Raw genomic sequence first — 18,036 nt, forward strand, 5'->3', positions numbered from 1 at the left:
CCCCAATGGCATGACCCCTGGGACCCGCCTCCTCCAGCCACACCCTACCCACCTTCAATGACTGCTCAGTTAATCCCTATCAGGAGATTAATTCACGGCTTGGGTTAAGGCTCTCAGGACCCAATCATTTCATCTCTAAGTTTTCTTGCATGGTCTCACACCTGAGCTTTTTGGTGGGGGGGACGCCTCACATCAAAACCATAACAAAAATCAAGTCATGCCTCTGGTAGGCCTCTTGGTAAACTACGTCTTCTCTTCCCATCTCTAGGGTTCTGTAAGTGATCTCTACAAATAATAGGACTATTGACACCAGCCAAGGGCTCACTGCCAGGGCACACAGAAGTCGATTCTATGTCACCAAGATATAATGCTTGAAAAACAAGGCTGGAGCCGTTCACTGGCAGAGGATGGGAGACCTGGGCTCCTCTAAGATCACTTGGTAGAGGGGACCGCAGGGGAAGGACCAAGGGAGGACAGCTGGTGGACTATATGGCCAAGAGGAGGTTTAGGCTTCTCTTTGGCAGGTGTAGGTACTTATCTTTGCCTCTTCTGATGTCTAAAGGACATGGACTGAATGGTCGGGCTTCTGAAAATCCCCGTTCCCGTGCCAACGTCGGGTGCCTCCTGGAGAATCTTCCTGTAAAACAAAACAAAACAAAAACAAACGTAATCACTTTATTATTGAAGGGATTTCCATCTGGCTGTGTCTAGGCCTTTACTGGCTTCAGCATGAATATCAGACAAATATAGACCGTTTTATATTTTCGGGGCACTTTCAAGGCATTATGGATTTCAGTTCTCCCCATAACGGAGAAGAGTTCTGATTTACCCATCTTCTTGGTGACAAAAGAAAGAGTATTTTTTTGTTATCCTATGTTGGGAAGATCAGGAAGGACCACAGTTTTGAGTCATTTTAAGTGACCCGATTTCTCTTGCTGAATAAATTCTCATTTGAGAGTAGGATTTTTTTTTTTTTCCTTTTTCTTTTCCTGTCTTGGAGGGTACTGCCAAAGAATCCGGGTATTTGGTTTTTCCTGTTGTGCAAATTCTAAACCACCTCCCACGGTGCCCTAGTTGGATGTCACTGGTGATTGTCCTGAGACCTCAGGCAGACTGCAGCATCCGTCTGTAGCCTCTCCAATGTGCTGCCCTGATTACATGACACCAGGACCACTTGCGAGGCCCTGAATCTCCAGCCTCCAACCTTAGGAGTGATGGGCAACCCGCGCCATGTCCATTTCAAAGCTCAGCCCCCTTCTTGTCTTTCAGATTCATAGATCTTCGGGCTCTGATGCATCTTGCAGCCCTGTTTATCTTGTAGGCAAGACCCTAGAAATCAGTCTTCCAGAAAACAAAACAAAAAAACACGCATGGTTCTTCGGGGCCGACTGTCCAAGGCGAGGGTGTCTGTGTAACCGTGATAGGAAACGTCCTCCTCTGTGCTCAGCTGTCATTGCAGGGACAGCCTCTGTTCATTAGCTTCAATTGTCAGCTTTATGGTTCAGTAAAATAAATACACATTTTCCCTCCGGTAATGACTTTTTTTCTCACTTTGTGAGAACCGCGGGGACCCTTGTTATCGAGAGATAATCATATTCTGGCAATGTCACTAATGGTGCCCAGTAAAAGTCCCAAGGTTGTGATTATCTCTTAATAACTGCAAAGCCTGTTGTGTATCCTGTTACATTGTTGTTTACTTTGTGGGTGGCTGGGTGGGTGGGGGGACCCATTAGTGATCTCAGCGGTTGATAGCATTCCTGGTGATAATGATCAAAGAATCAAATGACCATTTGTTGGCTTGTCACTAGACAGCGTGATTCGAAACGCATTCCACTCCTCATTCAGAAAGGCACGGACGGGCGGACGTGTCATCTCTGGCTTCGTGTTAGTTTAATAACCCTGATGTGAATACTAAATTATGTCGAGCCAAGCTGATCGAAATTCTGGAAATAAACACGGATAATTTAGTGTCTACCTGACCTTTCCCTCCCACAGAGAATTCAGGTTGGGTTTTAAATACCTGTGAAGGAAGTAAAGACCCGTGAGAAATCACCTGCTGATTCAGTGATGGGAAATGTCATCAATAACTTCAGCAAAACAGGCTCTGTGAAAGGAGAAGAGCTTTGCCTACGGTACACTGGCCCGTTAGAAAGGGCCTGGTTATAATTGGCCCCTCTTCTCTCTCACCTCATGCTCTCCATTCGTGTCTCAATCATGTTAACAGTGATCAATACCATTTATTAAATACCTGCTATCGGCCAGATGGCTGTCATGCATTAGATCATTTTTTTTTTCCCCTGCACAAGAACCTTTCAAGGTGGTGAACCTTGGTCCCATTTTGCAGCCCAGGAGACTGAGGCTATCGGGGATCACAGAGTTGTGGGGTGCCCTCCAGTGGCCAATTTTGGATCTGGATCTGTCTTCAGAGCTAATTGTTATTTAAAGGCACAGTGTGCAGGGTGATGGAGCCCAGTGACCAGAGACGCATAGCCAAGGGGGCTCTCGTGGGTTAGTAGGCAAGTGCAGGTCTGACTCCCTCTTTCCTGCCTCCCGGGATACGTGCTTGTGGGACCCCCCAGGACCTGGAGAGCACCCTGTGTTTCTCCAACACGCTCATCCGCATTATCTCTGCCTCTTACCTGTCCCTGGGGAAGGGCTGTTTGTGTTCTGATGAAGAACCCACACACCTTTTGGCTCTGAAGTATCTGGAAGGGGTGTGCATCAGGATGTAAGGCTCCCTGGGGTGAAATCCTCCTTGTGACCCTGGCCCTGCCCACGGCCATCCTGTTTCTTCTCTTCTCCAGGAGCTCGGAAGCTCTGCAGGGATTCATGGGTTTCTGGCTCTTTTGCATCAGAACATCACCACGGTGTTTCTGTTGATGACAGGTGACGTGTGGAAAAGTCCAGGAGCCAGTCCTTGTGAGCTCAGGGAGACTCACCCCTGAATCCCGTGGGCACCCACATCAGTTCCTGTCTGTCCTCACACGGGATTTCTTTTTTTTCTTGAGTTTATAATAAAAGCTTAGCCATAACTTAGAACTAGTATAATAGCAGATAAAGCACATGGATGCAAACATAGAAAAATGAATACATTTTAGATGACTTAAAAATGATTTTCTGGGGGCGGGGTGCAGTCCCAGGGATTGAAACTCAGGGTCACTCGACCACTGAGCCCCACCCCCAGCCCTATTTTGTATTTTATTTAGAGACAGGGTTTCACTGAGTTGCCTAGTGCCTCACCATTGCTGAGGCTGGCTTTGAAGTTGCGATCCTCCTGCCTCAGCCTCCCAAGCGGCTGGGATGACAGGCGTGTGCAAAAAAATAATTTTGTTAACGATGGCTACTTGTCATTTTGTGCATGTTACGAACTGGACACGGTTCCTTACACAGATCTTCTCAATCTCTCCTCCCAAGAGCCACATAAGGTGGAAATACAATTCAGAGTCTCTTTGTGTGCACAAGGAAGTTGTGGGAAAAAAATCAAAAGTCTTTCCTATGCTAGTACCCTCTGCCGTCTTTGAGTTCTTCTCTGTGGCCAACAAGAAATCTGTGTTTTTACCCCTTCAAGGAAGAAACTGGGTGTCTATCTCATTCATCTCTCTTCTTGCGGGTACATCTTAGATGAGAGACTGACATCGCTTCTTCTGTAATATGGACATAGCAAATGGACTTTTTTTTTTTTAGCCAATGAGGTGTCTCTATTTAAATCAGATGCTTTCCAACCCCAACCTAAGCATCCTTAGAAATTTCCTTTTAAGAACAGTCACAAAAACAGAGCATGGAAACGGAATTTAGTTTTCGAAGCCTGTCCTTTATCTTACCCTGAGAGTTGCAGCCCTTAACAGAGCAAAACTAAGGAGTGCCTGTTTTAGATCAGGTGCATTCAGCTTCTACTCCTTCAGGTTGAAAAATCCCAGGACAGGTCCACACGCCCCCATAGGGGAAGGTGACCATCTCTCAGGGTGGGAGTGAACCACGCTGAACCAGTTGTGATTGGTGTCCTGCGAGGAACACAGGTGGCACATAACAGGTGTCAGAACCGTCTAAGATCCATTGTGATCCCGAGATACCCTAAGTGGACTCAGAGGATGAGTTCAAAAACAATATTACTGTTTTATATGCATTTTTGATGTTGTTTGTTTGTTTGGGGGTGGAGAGGGTGGCAGAAGAGAACATTTCTTTTATGGTAGACCCGATGACATCAGGGACCTTGTTTGTTTTTTTTTTTTTTTTCCCTTCTAGAAAAATACTTTGTGAATAAAAATAAAAATTCATTACTTATTTTTTAATAAAAAGTTATATTTATTAAAAAAATAAATAATAGTGACAGCAATCCCACTGACTCAGGAGACTGAGGCAGGAGGATTGCAAGTTCAAGGCCAGCCTCAGAGACATAAAGAGACCCTGTCTTCCAAAAAGAAAAAAAAAAAAAAAGACTGGGGATATAGCTTAGAAGTAAAGTATCCATAGTTTCAATTACTACTATAAAGAAAAGTAAAATGTTAAAGTTCTTGGACTATGATAGTAAAGGAACACTTGACAAAGACTTCTACTTATGAGACAGGAGAATTTGTAGATGTAGGTTCCCTTGCAGATACACAGGATGTTAGCCTGGTGGAGTGATTTTGGGGGGTTTACTTATTTGTTGGCTCACATGTCGCTCTCAGTGTCTTTAGGCATGGTTCATGCTTTCTTAGCAATTTAGCCGTGACATAAAACAAGTTTAACTAGCTTGAAGCAATGAGGGACGATTGAAAGCACGTGCCAGCAGAGTAAGACCCATCTAAGGAAATAAAAAAAATAACACGCAAAGTCTGACCTCATCTGACCTCATGGGGACTTGACTTAAAAATTCAGGAGATTCAGTGACATCTCACTTTTTCCCACCCTTTTTCCATTTTCTGGGTTTTCAAAGGGACTCAGGAGTCAGGGTATGTCTCAGTTCTGATTTGCTCTGAGGAGCTTTCTCAGTGGACTGGCTTCTGAGACAGAAATTCCAACCTGCCAGGCTCAGAACTACCTCACTTGCTATTGAGAGCTTCCAGGAGAGGGAATTCTGCTGGCTTCCTGTCAATCAGCTATGACTGGTGACTTCGTAGCTGCAGCCAATCAGGTAGAATCCCACAGTGCGTGGGGCAGATCTCCCCAGGAGCTACAGGAGGGCTCACCCGGGAGAAGGGGACCTACCCAAAGGTCTTCTCAAAGGGACCACTTTACTATTCTTTCCTGCTTACCCATGTCTGCATGATTATTCTTTGTGGCAGCTAGCTAATCTGGTAACTGTGTTCTGGACAGATACATTGACCAACCCCCCAGGTAAGTTCTTTGAGGCAGGGTTCCCTGGGCAAAGAACTTCGAAAAATCAAAGAGGTGAATCTCATAATGTTTGACATCATGGGTGGGTGTTTGGAAGCATTTGTTTTCTTTAGGAGTTTTTCCTATCTACCTTCATCATTCATGAGACTATCCATCAAGCGTGAGAATCTCTTACCAATATCTCTTTCTTCTTTCTTTCTTTCTTTCTTTCTTTCTTTCTTTTAAGCAGAGGGGTGGCTCTAAACAATAATAGTTTACTCTTTTACCAATATTTCGATGATTAGTATCAATTACTAGTTTAATTAGGGTCCACCGAATACTTAACCTGTGTTTTCTTTTTTAATTTAAGGATCCAGTTTGGGAATTGAAAATATTTTTTGAGGATAAATAATGTCTCTGATTCAGAGGTACCACTGGGTTTTATATCAAAGGATGGCTCAAGGTCATGGAGCCAGTAAATAACTGACCTAGAATCCCATCCCAGTCTCTGTATCCCAGAGCTTAGAGTTTCAAACAGAAGAAAAATAGTAATTATTTTAATGAAATAAAATCTTGAATTAAGTTTTCATTTCAAGTGTATATCATTGTACCAAAGGTACAGTCTTCACCTTTATTCTAATATAAGGAGGCTGACTCATAGTGGGGTAGGGAGGGGGAGCATGGGAGGAATAGACGAACTCTAGATAGGGCAGAGGGGTGGGAGGGGAAGGGAGGGGGCAGGGGGTTAGCAAGGATGGTGGAATGTGATGGACATCATTATCCAAAGTACAGGTATGGAGACACGAATTGGGTGTCCACCTACTTTATATGCAAACAGAGATGTGAAAAATTGTGTTGTATATGTGTAATAAGAACCGTGATGCCAAAATGTACACGTATAAAGACATGAATTGGCATGAACACACTTTATTCACAAAGATATGAAAAACTGTGCTCTAAGTGGGTAAGAAGAATTGCAATGCATCCCGCTGTCATGTACTTAAATAAATTTAAATCAATTTTATAAAAAGAGAGAAATGTAGAGCAAAGTCTTCAAGATCATTGTCATTTCATTGCTGTTACTAAGAGTGGCAGTAGACACAAATGGTGTCAAAATTATAAATAGAGCTTGGTTTCACATTGGTGGCTGTCTTCAATGTAAGAAAGAAAAATCAAGCTGTAAGATTCTCAGTGGACTGTTATAGCCAACACCCCTTCAGCTGGTGACTGACCGCATGAAAATATGGCAGATGGTGATACATTTGTGATTCCCACTGAACTTGAATATAGGATTCTCCATATTCCATAAGAGAGTCTTCTTCTTCCATCATGTGTGGAACATTATGTTTTGGGAATAAGTAAGACAGGGCAGGAAAAGAAAGAGAGCATTTCTGAATATATTTACAGTATGAAGAGTTCTCCTTGGGTCCTTAACCTTCTGAGTATTCCTGACACTCTCCGCAGAGTTCTGAAAGTTAGATGTTTAATATAGACATGAATCATTTTGCTTACCAGCAGGAGAAGGCCTATGCTTAGACCTAGGAAGGTCTATTCTTAGTCAAGAATACATATCATTTCTATCCCAATTAATCATGTCACATTTAAATATCAGTCAGAATAGACACGGTAAGTAAAATTTGGAAGCGAGCAGGGTTTAGATCTGAGCCCAAGCTGTGGGCTCAGAAAAACAAATAATATAGAGTTAAACCAAAATTCCTTTAGCTACCGGAGACCCCCGAGTCTGTTAGGCTGAAAACTCACTAGTTAAGCTGTAGCCATTTGGCTGACTGATTGACAAAGCGGTAGCCAGTTTTTTTTTTTTTCCTCTGTATGTCTCATGTCCATTTCTGCATAAATACTGTCAGATCACAGTGTTGGCTTGGGTTCTCAGAACCTACTCTGCTTGTAGGACCGACCCAATTAGCATGAATATGTTTTTGCTTTGCTCAGATCAACTCTGCTAAATTTATTTAGTGTCAGGAGTTTTTGCTTTCAATATTTGTGTAGGGAAAGATACTTCAGGGTGGCCCATCTATATCCATATCTATATGAAACTTTATTCTCAAGCATGTATCATTTGTGGTAAATATGTGTAATAAGATTATCTATGACAGGGACTTTGTTAGAGGACACACACACACATAAACGTGAAGATATAATTGTACACATTTATTCTTCGTAAAATCAAGTACGGTACGTTCTGAGAAGGAAGAACAAATTTAATCAGGAAAAAATTGAGGTTAAAAAACTATTTCACAATTAAAGTTTAACTTCGTGGCTCCAAGAAAAAGATACGTTGCATTTATATAAAGAATCCGGTTTTTTTTTCACATTTCCACTTTCATTTTACATATTCATGTGCAAAAATAAAAGTAAAAGAAAAAAATCTACAGGGCATTTCCTAGTTCATTGCTCAGTTTTTATTATTTTGAAACATTTCTAATATACCATGTTAGAAAATCATTTTAGTGGCCCTAAGTAGCACTGCATATCTCAGGCTCCTAAAGACATTGCACTACAAAGAAGTGACCAAGGGGACATTGCCTTGTCAAAAGTCACTGGGCTAGTGAGAATCAAGCTGAGAATGGAATCCCACATCCTGGCTCCCAACCTGGGCAGTTCTATCAAACTGGAAATCCACACTAATCGTATCTGATTTTCATCTCCTAATTTAATTTTAGAATATGGAAAGATGATCACTAAGCATCAGCTACATATAAACCTGTCTTAGGGGAAAAAAAAACATGTATTTACTTGTGCATTTCCTGTTTGTGTTTTAGGAATCACGGCATGTGTCTCCAAGGACTGCCCTGAAAGGTAAGCTTCCCACAAGGGAAGGTTTCTCTTCCATGTACTTTGATGAGCATCCCTGGTTGCTATGGAAACATAGAGAACCCATCCTTACAGAGTGATACCAGGAGATTGTTTTGATGTCTTTATGAATGTTGAAGCTAATGAAGGTAGTGAAGTCCCATAAATTAATCCTTGAAATGAGAAAACAGACCCTTCTCTTTGTCTCTGGAGAACCTACTTGAGGTAGGTAGGTTTTTCTGTGATCCAGATGAATTCGGTAATTCAGAAACTTTACAAGCTGGTGTCCTGGAAAGAGTCTTGGGAATAAAGTAAAGGATGTTGCACCTTTTCCGGATGATTGTACAGAACGGGATGCTTTAGCAGCAAAAAGCAACACAAATGTTACATGGACTAGGTCCTACAAGGATCCGGGTCTTTAGAGGGGAAGCCTTTTAGGGTTCAACATGTGAGCTATGTAGCTCTCTTGGCTACCCTGTGTGCAGATGTTTTCTTAATAAAAGATATGCATTTAAGAAAGTAAAATCGGTATCGCTTAGAGTTTCCTAAGGGTGATCAAGCAAGTTACCAAAAATTGGGTGGGCTTAGCTCACCAAAATCATATTTTTTTCACTGTTCTGAAGATTGGAAGTCCTGCATCCAACTGTCAGGCAGGATGAACTCTTTAAAGATCTTAGGGGAAGAATCCTTTTTGCTGTATCTTGTTTCCTGTGGCTGCTGGTGAATTTTGTTTTTTTCTGGACTTGTGAATACCTGACTCAAACCTCTGCCTCTGTCTTCACATGGAGTCCTCCGTGTGTGTGTGTGTGTGTGTGTAAGCACATGCATCCAAATTTCTGTCTTTTTATAGAGTCCTGTCATTGCATCAGGACCCAAGATAATCCAGTGTGACTTCGTCTTAATTATATCTGTAAAGACTCTTTTTTTCCAAGTATGGTCATATTCACAGACGCTAGACATTACAGTTTTAGCCATATATTTTGGGGAGATGTAATTTACCTATCACAGTATCTAGCCCTTGAAAGTGAGTTCGGTGGCATTACCTTTATCTAGGTATTTATGGGGAAAAAATCCTAGCACTGCGGGGAGTGGTGGAAGGTCTCATTCCATTGTCACACACAAAATAAAATGTTGCCTATTTTTAAAGACACAGTCACTGTCTCTTGAGGGCCAACTTCTCTCTCTCTAGAGCAAGATGGAAATTGAATGATCACCTATTCGGGGCAGAGATCAATGCCATTGGGTGAATGTTAGTACGTGACCCTGACTCTCAGATTTTTAAAACTGTCCAAGTAGCAAAATACTTCTACTTGATTCTTCAGATATATTTTTTTAAGTCAATATGGAACAAGGTGTTTTTTTTTTTTTCCTTTTTACCAATTAACTATTCCTCACTCAGACTCACTCCGGGAGGATTTCTCTGGTTCCTTTTTATCTGGATGAGACTTTCCTCCAGTTCCAACACAATAATTGCATGATGCTGTAATTGCTTGCTTAATTATCTCTCTCTCCCTCCACAGACGTTGGAAGGCAGGAATCCCATGGTCTTGTTTAGCCTGGCATGTTAGGAACCCAGCAGTATGTGCTCAAAGAATATCCTCAGTCATTATCCCTGGAAAGAATCAAAGACTCTCTGGGACGTTCCCTATTGTAATTTCTGTGTCTTAAAGGTTAAGTCCTTGGTCATTTCCAGAATGGAGGCTGAACAAGAGGGAGGTCAAGAGTCCTCCATTTTAGTGATCCTCCTTTGGCCCTAGAAAGAGGATCCTGGCAGCTGCTAGTGGTGAAACACAGTGCCCTGTGAGATAGCACAGTCCCCACACAGTGATTTGATTTACACATTTATACTCCGTAAACTTTTAATCTTAAAAATGAGCCACGTGGAATTGGTCGCCGGCATTTAGAAATAAGGAGATTTCGCATCAAGAATGGCTTCCAGAAGATCTCAACAGCTACCAGAGGGTCTTTGTACCCTCCGCCGTCATTCCCAGATGGCAGGAGGGCTGAACAGAGCAGCAGATGCCTTGTCCAGGTCTCCTCCAGTTCATTGCCCACTGTCGCTGGATGTCCGTGTGCACCCACCCAGCGCCTGAGTTCAGTGTCTTCAACTGAAGGAAGAGAATTAGACTGAAGCGAGGTGGACACTACCCCCAGCCTCTCTGTCTGGGTCTCTTGGTGGGTTCCAAAGGTTGGATGGACCACTGCCATTGATCCATCAGCTAAACCTGGTCAAAATAATTCTGTCTTCCATGTTCCAAGGCTTGTGCTTGAGTCCCAGATCTAATATTTGAGCAGACAACCTCACCTCTCTGAGACTCCCCCTCCCCATGTGAAAAAGTGGGTCAGGAATATTCTGCATGGGTTTGTCTTATGTTCGCTTGTTTTGTTGATACCACCACATTTAGTCTAGCTTAAAGGCAGGGGTAGGAGAGAGAATGATTGCAGTCTTCTCTGGATTGGTGGAAATGCTTTGCACCTTTTGCGAGACCAAATTAACAGTGAAAATCCATTAGGTCCTGAGCCACGCTACAACGTGAATGAACCTTGAAAATATTATAAAGAAATCCTGTATAGGATAGGAAGTCACTTAATGCAGGTGTCCGTGTGTGGGGAATATCAGAATGGGCAGAATTATGCACAAGGCCCTGAGTTCAATCCCCAGCACACACACACAAAAAAAGGCAGAATTAGACAAAGTAGTTCAGTGGTTAGTACATAAGTTAGTACATAAGTCAGTACATATCATCTTTTTTAGGGGGTGGTGAAATCCTTCTAGAATTAGTAGTGCTGATCATACAATATGGCAAGTACAATAAGAAACATTGAGTTGTCCCTGAAGGGTCTATTTTACAGCCTATGGATTTGTAAAATAATGAATAAGAAAACAAATTTTAGGGAGGAAAACTTTTTTTTTAAAAACTCCGGCACCTAGTGGAGATGATAGAATAAGCACTCTTTCCATCAAATCTGTGTAGATGGTCCTTCTCCGTGTTCTGACTTCTCTGCCCTCCAAAACCAGAGAGCAAATCTTTCTAGTGGTCAGGATTCCTGGTTTTATGCAAAGGTCAGGACTGAAGAGGTCCCACAGAGATTGCCCATATTGAAATCCTTCAGTGGCTCCCTGTCTAAGCTCACGTCCCTAAAACTGAGAAACAGGGATGGAAATAGCCATTTGGAAGGAGAGGGAGGTCAATGCCAAGTACTTACGGTGGCGCCCGCTAGGAGATAGGGCCCCCATAATTGATACTTTTATAATTAGTGTCATTTGATTGTAAATATTGGGCTATCACATGAGATTGTTGGCAGCTGATTTGTTGGAGGGTTGTCTTTTCTCTGGATGGCATCTTGGGCCAGAAAGAAAAGAATGGTTGGAATTTCTGTTAGCCCTTGATGGATTTAATCAGCTCCTTGGGGACCCTTGATATAGCACGGATATAATTAATGGGGAAGCATAATTTTCATTCTCTGTGTTTCTCTTGCTTGTGGACAGAGGGAATATTACTTGGGCCGAGAACGGTATTAACATACCGTGAGTGAGATGTCAGGGCACAGAAAACCCATCCGGGTGGCCTTGGGTTAGAATGTTCTGTGCATGTGCTTCTGAGTGTCCCAGAAGCTGCTGCCCATCAGAAAATAAGCTGCTCCCTCGGACTGCACAATTCAGTCGTCCCCCATTTTCATTATTTATTATTATTGTTTTTCCCTTTCAGTAACATCGTAGGAGAAAAAAAAAAGAATTTAAACTTTGGGAACTTAGAATCATGGTGGTAGAATATAAAAGAGTCACTGCGTTATTCTGAGAAGTATGTTATCAGGTCTAATACTCTGCAGAAATATTTAATCTTAATTATGAAAAAAAAAATCTCTATATGAACCGCTCCATTGGATCCAATGACGGCTTTAGGCTCTTTTTTTTTTTTTTTCTCCCTCTGTGGATAATGGAAGGGATTATGTTCTGTCCAATGGTCAGATTAAGAGGAAGCTTGAGAAGCATTTGTTCTCTCCAAAACTGGTTTGCAGGGAACCGATGAATGCACCAGCATCTCCCTTAGGACTGCTGTTAGGGTGGTAAATAAGAGATTTGGGCTCCCTGGAATGTTGCAGGTGACGTTCACTGGAGGTGACAGATAATAAGTAGGTAAAGTAATACTGTTGTGTTAAATGCTATAAAGAAAGGGAAGAAAAATCAAGCGGAAGGAGTGGGGGGGTTGTGGGTTTGCATCCCAACTAACCTTGGGTAGCAGCTGTTCACAAAAGAGGATTTGGATTGCTACTAATTTGCTGCATTGATCATTTGACCATAATGGCATGCTTCTCTCTCTATTCTCATGAATGCTTTTGAGCATAGTACTTATTTGATGTGATATTATATTGCAATACCCGCTCTATTGAAATCAACAGGTGCCTGGGGTTCCTTTGTAGCTGTTTTCGACCCTTCGTAGGAAATACCTCTATCTCTCAGTCTGATTTTCTTTTCTTCTTTGAACAAGTAAATGGAATTTATAGGTACTTGTGTGAGCTCGTGAAATAGTTTCATTTTCTTTTGGCTGTCAAGTATTTTATTTCTGTATACTTGCCAATCTTTGACTGGGTTCACTCTTTTCTTTATTCCACTCTTCCTTACGATGATTTTGGTTTTATTTTTTTTCAGTCTATTTCTGTTTTTAAGAGCCTTCCTTAAAGTTTTGACACAATGAAGCCAAATTTAACAGCATTTTCAAATACAACCTAAAAGTCTTTAACTCTGATTATACCATCCAAGGTTCCAAGGTATTCCTGTGTATAGATGATAGTTCTTGAGTCCAACTTGATTTTTATTGCAATTAGAAAATCATGTTGTTCTACTTATAATAAAGACAGAACTGGCAAAAAAAATTTTCTGTGTATTTACTTGTTTTTTTTTTTTCATCATTGTATTCTACTTTATTGGAATTTCAGTTCCTTTTCTGCATTAATTATTAATTAATTTATAGTACATGCACTAATCTTTGTTTATCATTAAACACCACTTTTTCCAATATTTTTTGAACAATATAAACCAGGTTTGGAATTCCCAGTTGGCTCTGTATTTCCTTCCGCAATTCTTTTATTGTTTCCTTGTTTTCTACTCTTCCTTATTACAGGGAATGAAATCTGCTCTTAGTGAAACTTGTTCTTTTGCTTGTGATCTTTTTTTTTAACTTTTGTGATTTTTTTTATGGAGTTCAACTATTTTATGATATTCAAGTATGCATTCATTTTTAGTCTTTCTCGTGTGATAATCCTACTTTTCAATCTATGCACACATTTCTTTTTTCAGTTTTAGAAAATTCTCATTATTTATATGAATATTGACACTCAGAACATTTTTCTCTTGACATTTTTCTGCATATCAACTTAGTCAGAGTTTGAACAATTTATTCTCCCTGTCCATAACTTTTAGTACCATGTGATTTTTTTTTGTTCACTTTTCCATTTTACATTATAGGAAAATTCCTCTGATTCCTCCTCTGATTTTTAAATCCTTTCTTCATCAGTGTGTCTACTTTCCTGTCTGATTTTTAGTATCAGTCAAGATGGCTCCAATATGCTGCATTAGCAAACAGCCAGGAATGTCATGGTTTAATACAACAACAGTGTAACAATGTCCCTTATGCTGCTTGTGCATGATATTTTCTCTGGACTCACGTTGGTGGAGGCACCATCAGAGAATGTTTCCATGATTGCTGGGAAATCTGATCATCCACAGGCTTGGAAAGCTGCTTCCCATGATCAAAGTGCGCCATTTTGTTCTCACTTTCCATTGGCAAAGGAAGCAACAGAGCCTAAGGTAATTCCCTAAGAGGACAAAGAAAACAGGACCATGATAGTCATGAAAGACATTCATGACTAGCACAAATTCCACTATTTTTTTAACTCTTTTTTTTTCTATTCATTTTTAGTTTCTAGAAGTTCTGATTGGTTTATCATTCTGACTTGATAGGATCATGATGCTCTGTTGCTTGGAGTTTCCTTTATATCTCTAATAATTTTTTCACCTAATTTCTATTCATGTTCATTAATCTTTTAGTTTTAGTACTTATATTATCAATTCTTTTACTGTGTCATCTCTTTTTGTGGTAGTTTTTTTTTTCCCACACTGTGTTTTGTAATTTTGTGTTATGAACTTACCTTGCTTTTCTTTGGCATGGTATAGACCCTGTCTTCTTAAAGCATCTCTCAAGGGTGGTTTATTTTTTCCTTTAATTGAGGATTTAGGACTTAAAGGATCCCAAACCATTGTTTGTGTTAATTTCTTCCACATCAAAGTATGGTCCCTTTTGATGATATAATCCCATCCTCATCCTTTGCCTAGACTTAAAGTTTCGATTTCTTACAAGGAACACCTTGAGATCAAAGACAACACAATTCCAGACCTGTTCCTTAAAGCATATGAATAGCTTTCCAAGATTCCTTTATAGATTTAGGAGCTCTGTGTCTTACTGGGATCTATCAGCCTATGGTCCAAGGCTCTTGCTCCTCTCATCGGATATGCTTACCTGCCTCACCACCCTGCAGTCCTGTGGCAGGACTGATCTGCTACTAAACCACAGCACATTAGCTGAGGTGTATTGCTTAGTCTCTGATTTCTTAGTTACTTTATGACTCTTTCCCATTCTCTTTCTTTTGTTTGAGCTTTGTTCCACTCAGCATTTTCAAGACTGTGACTAAAACACCCAACCAGAACAACTGTAGAGGAGGAGCAGTTTATTTGGGGGCTCAAAGTTTCTGAGGTCTCTGTCCAAAGACAGCTGGCTCCATTCCCCAGGGCTCAGGGTGAGGCTGAACATCATAGAAGCAGAGGGTGGTGGAGGGAAGCAGCTCATAGGATGATCAGGAAGCAGAGGGAGAGACTCCACTTGCCAGATACAAATATATATCCCCAAAGCCACACCCCCAGTGCTCCACCTCCTCCATCCACACCCCACTTGCCTCTAGCTGCCACTCGGTTAATCCCATCAGGGATTAATTTACTGATTGGGTTCAGATTCTCACAACCCAATCATTTCTCCTCTGAACCTTCTTCCATTGTCTCATCCATGAGCTTTTGCGGGGGACATCTCACATCCAAGCCCTGACAAGCTTGATTTATTTATAAAAAAAAGTTGAATTTGAGTTATATTTTATTTTTCTATGTCTCTCGGAAGGCGTTGGTCTGCATTAGCAGAGTTCATCATGTTTTCCATCCGGGAAGCTTCTGGCATCAGCTTTGTAACTTAGGAGGAAAGGTTTTCAAATTATAGTACCCAGAGGGCTCTTGGAGTTCATCTCTGTGTATGAGCCACTGGGAGGAAGAGCAAAATTAAACAACAAAAAAAAAATAATGCACGTTAAGTCTCTTTCTTCAACTTTGATAGGAATCAGTTGTGTGATGCCAAAGCAGTCATTCAACTTCACTGGGCTCAAATTTCTCCATCTATAAAATATGAGGTTGGAATGTGGGTTCCTTAAATAAATGCATCTGAAGGGCTTGGAATATAGCTCAGTGGTAGAGTCGAGTCGCCTGGTTTGTGTGAGGCCTTGGGTTCCGTCCACATTAACACATAAAGAAAAAAAGTCAAGCGAAAAGAAAAGGCAAAGAACATATACAGTTTAAATCAGTGCAACGTGTGTTCTCTGTGCCAAGCAAATGTAAATATGACAAGTGTTTGTGAAAAAAAATTCTACTTCCTCTTCAGATCTTTAATATTTAATTCTTTGATAATTTCCAGCAAAAATTCTTGTGAACCTACGTTATTGCAAAAGATATGCCTTTACTCCACCTCTGTGTAAAGAACAATCATGTCTTATTAAACCTGGAATTGAATGAAATTAGGTTTGCCTTTTTTTTTTTAAGGATTTCAAGAGCTAATATCAACAGCAAGCCTTTGTTGATTGCTGGAAGATAGTTTTTCAAAATCAAACTCCAAAGCTAGGCTGCCTTATTGCTTTCCACATTCAGGAAAAAAAGAAAGAAAAAGAAAGAAAGAAATTAGGGTCCATTTTTACCTTGTCATGTTTAAACTAAGACATATGGTAGCTTGTCAGAATTGCAAAACAGAGTCTTTAAAACCTTCAGCACAGAATGGCCTTTCTAATTGCAAAGGAAATGGGAGAATGTAAAATTCATAGATCACCCAGGAGAGAAGGGCAATTCCTTTTAGGATTTCCTTTTTAAAACTGGTCCCAAATGCTGGGGGGGGGGGGGGTATAGCTCAGGGGAAGACTGGCACTTGCCTAGCATCCATCAGGTCCTGAGTTTCGTCCTCAAAAACAAAACAAAAATGATATGAAATGAATCAAAATGATCAATAAAACAAAGCCAAGCAAAAAATCCTACAGATGTCATGAGTTGCCTTAATAAAAGATGTACCAGTAGATTCCCGTGAGTTGATGTTTTACCCATGTCAATTTGAAGGGCAAGATTAAAGTTGCATATGAGTCTTAACATTTAATAGGAATATTTCTTAAAACCCGAGCTGGAGCTGGAGATGATGTACCTTGAGAATACTGGGATTGCTCTGCTTTAGCATACAGGGAGCTCTGGATCCAGTTACCCAGTGGAGACAGAAGAGCACGTGGCGGTAATAGGATCTCAGATGGAGGGCAGACAGACCGATAGAAGGAACTGAACACAGAAGCAAACAAACTAGTTAGAGAAACTTGAGAAGCTTACTCTGGTGTGGTAAAACCAAAGGCTCACAGAAATGAACTTGATCCGAGAAGGAAGATATATCCTGTAGGGAGATGATGCTAACATCTCTCTGAGGAGCCTGGAGGGGTGGGTCTGGAAGCTTTGGAGCAACCTACTTTTCCCATGAAGATGTCTTTTAAAGATGAGATTGGTACTTGTCTCCAAGGTCAAGGACCCGAAGGCGTCTTAGAGAAGTGGTCCTGGTGATCTTACCTTTCCATCCACCTTGGAAATAAAAGATGACAGGTGAGATGAACGTGGTGAGCAAGATGCTCCCTAGGAGGAGGAAGCTTTTGAAAGAAATAAAAATGGTGCACCGTGTTAAATTGGTAATCCTTCTGTCACCCCAATCACAATCGCAGCTGTCTCCAAAGGTGGCGGGTGCCGAGTCTCAGGAATGGGCCAGATTAACCGCGTTTGGTCATGACCGGACCTAACGGGTCCCCAGTGGTGTTTAGAAGAGCTTGAAAACTTGGGATTTAAAGATCAGGTGGATGTGTATCCATCTGCTAAATAATCTTCTTAACCTCATCTCTGCTCTGCAGGAACAAAACCAGGAAAATAATGGTAGTGAACTAAACAGACCCTCAAAGAAATAACAGAAAGGCAGATTTGTCCTGATGCTAATAATTGTGAACAAAGGAGAAAGGCAACTGATGTCAAGTGCTGTGTGCAAGTATAAGATAAAGACATTCTAAGTATGTCTAAATAAAGAAGAAAATAGAGTAGAAATCCAGGAATGGCTATTTCTTTAAGACACTTGCGAAAGCTATTATTCACCGAGGGACTAAATCCCTCTAAATGTCTCTCCATTAATTTTTTTTTTTCGTGAAATAGCTACACATGAGTAGCTCTCCATCAATAGTTAATTGATGCTTATAAATCGCACTTCATCAGGATCCATCTAGATGAGTCACTAGCCCATGAAAATTTAAGCAAGGAGAGGGTGAAAAATGAGAAATGGGATCAAATCGGGGAAAATGGTACCCGACTTGGGGTGACAGAGGGATTACAAATTTAATGCCGTGCGCCATTTTTCTTTCTGGATGATGTAGCTTCAGGGCCTGAGCTCATCCTGATTAGTTCTGCTCCCTGCACATGTGACTCAATGTGAAATGCAAATGGGCAAATTGTCTCCAGGATCATGGTTCCATGGTTTAGTAATGCTGCGTAAGTCTCTTGGTGACACCGCTGGGGACTTCCACACAACGGAGGTACCTGGAGGTCCCCTGTCACTC

This window comes from Spermophilus citellus (assembly GCF_964194105.1).
Source record: "Spermophilus citellus genome assembly, chromosome: 19".
NCBI classification, from domain to species: Eukaryota; Metazoa; Chordata; class Mammalia; order Rodentia; family Sciuridae; genus Spermophilus; species Spermophilus citellus.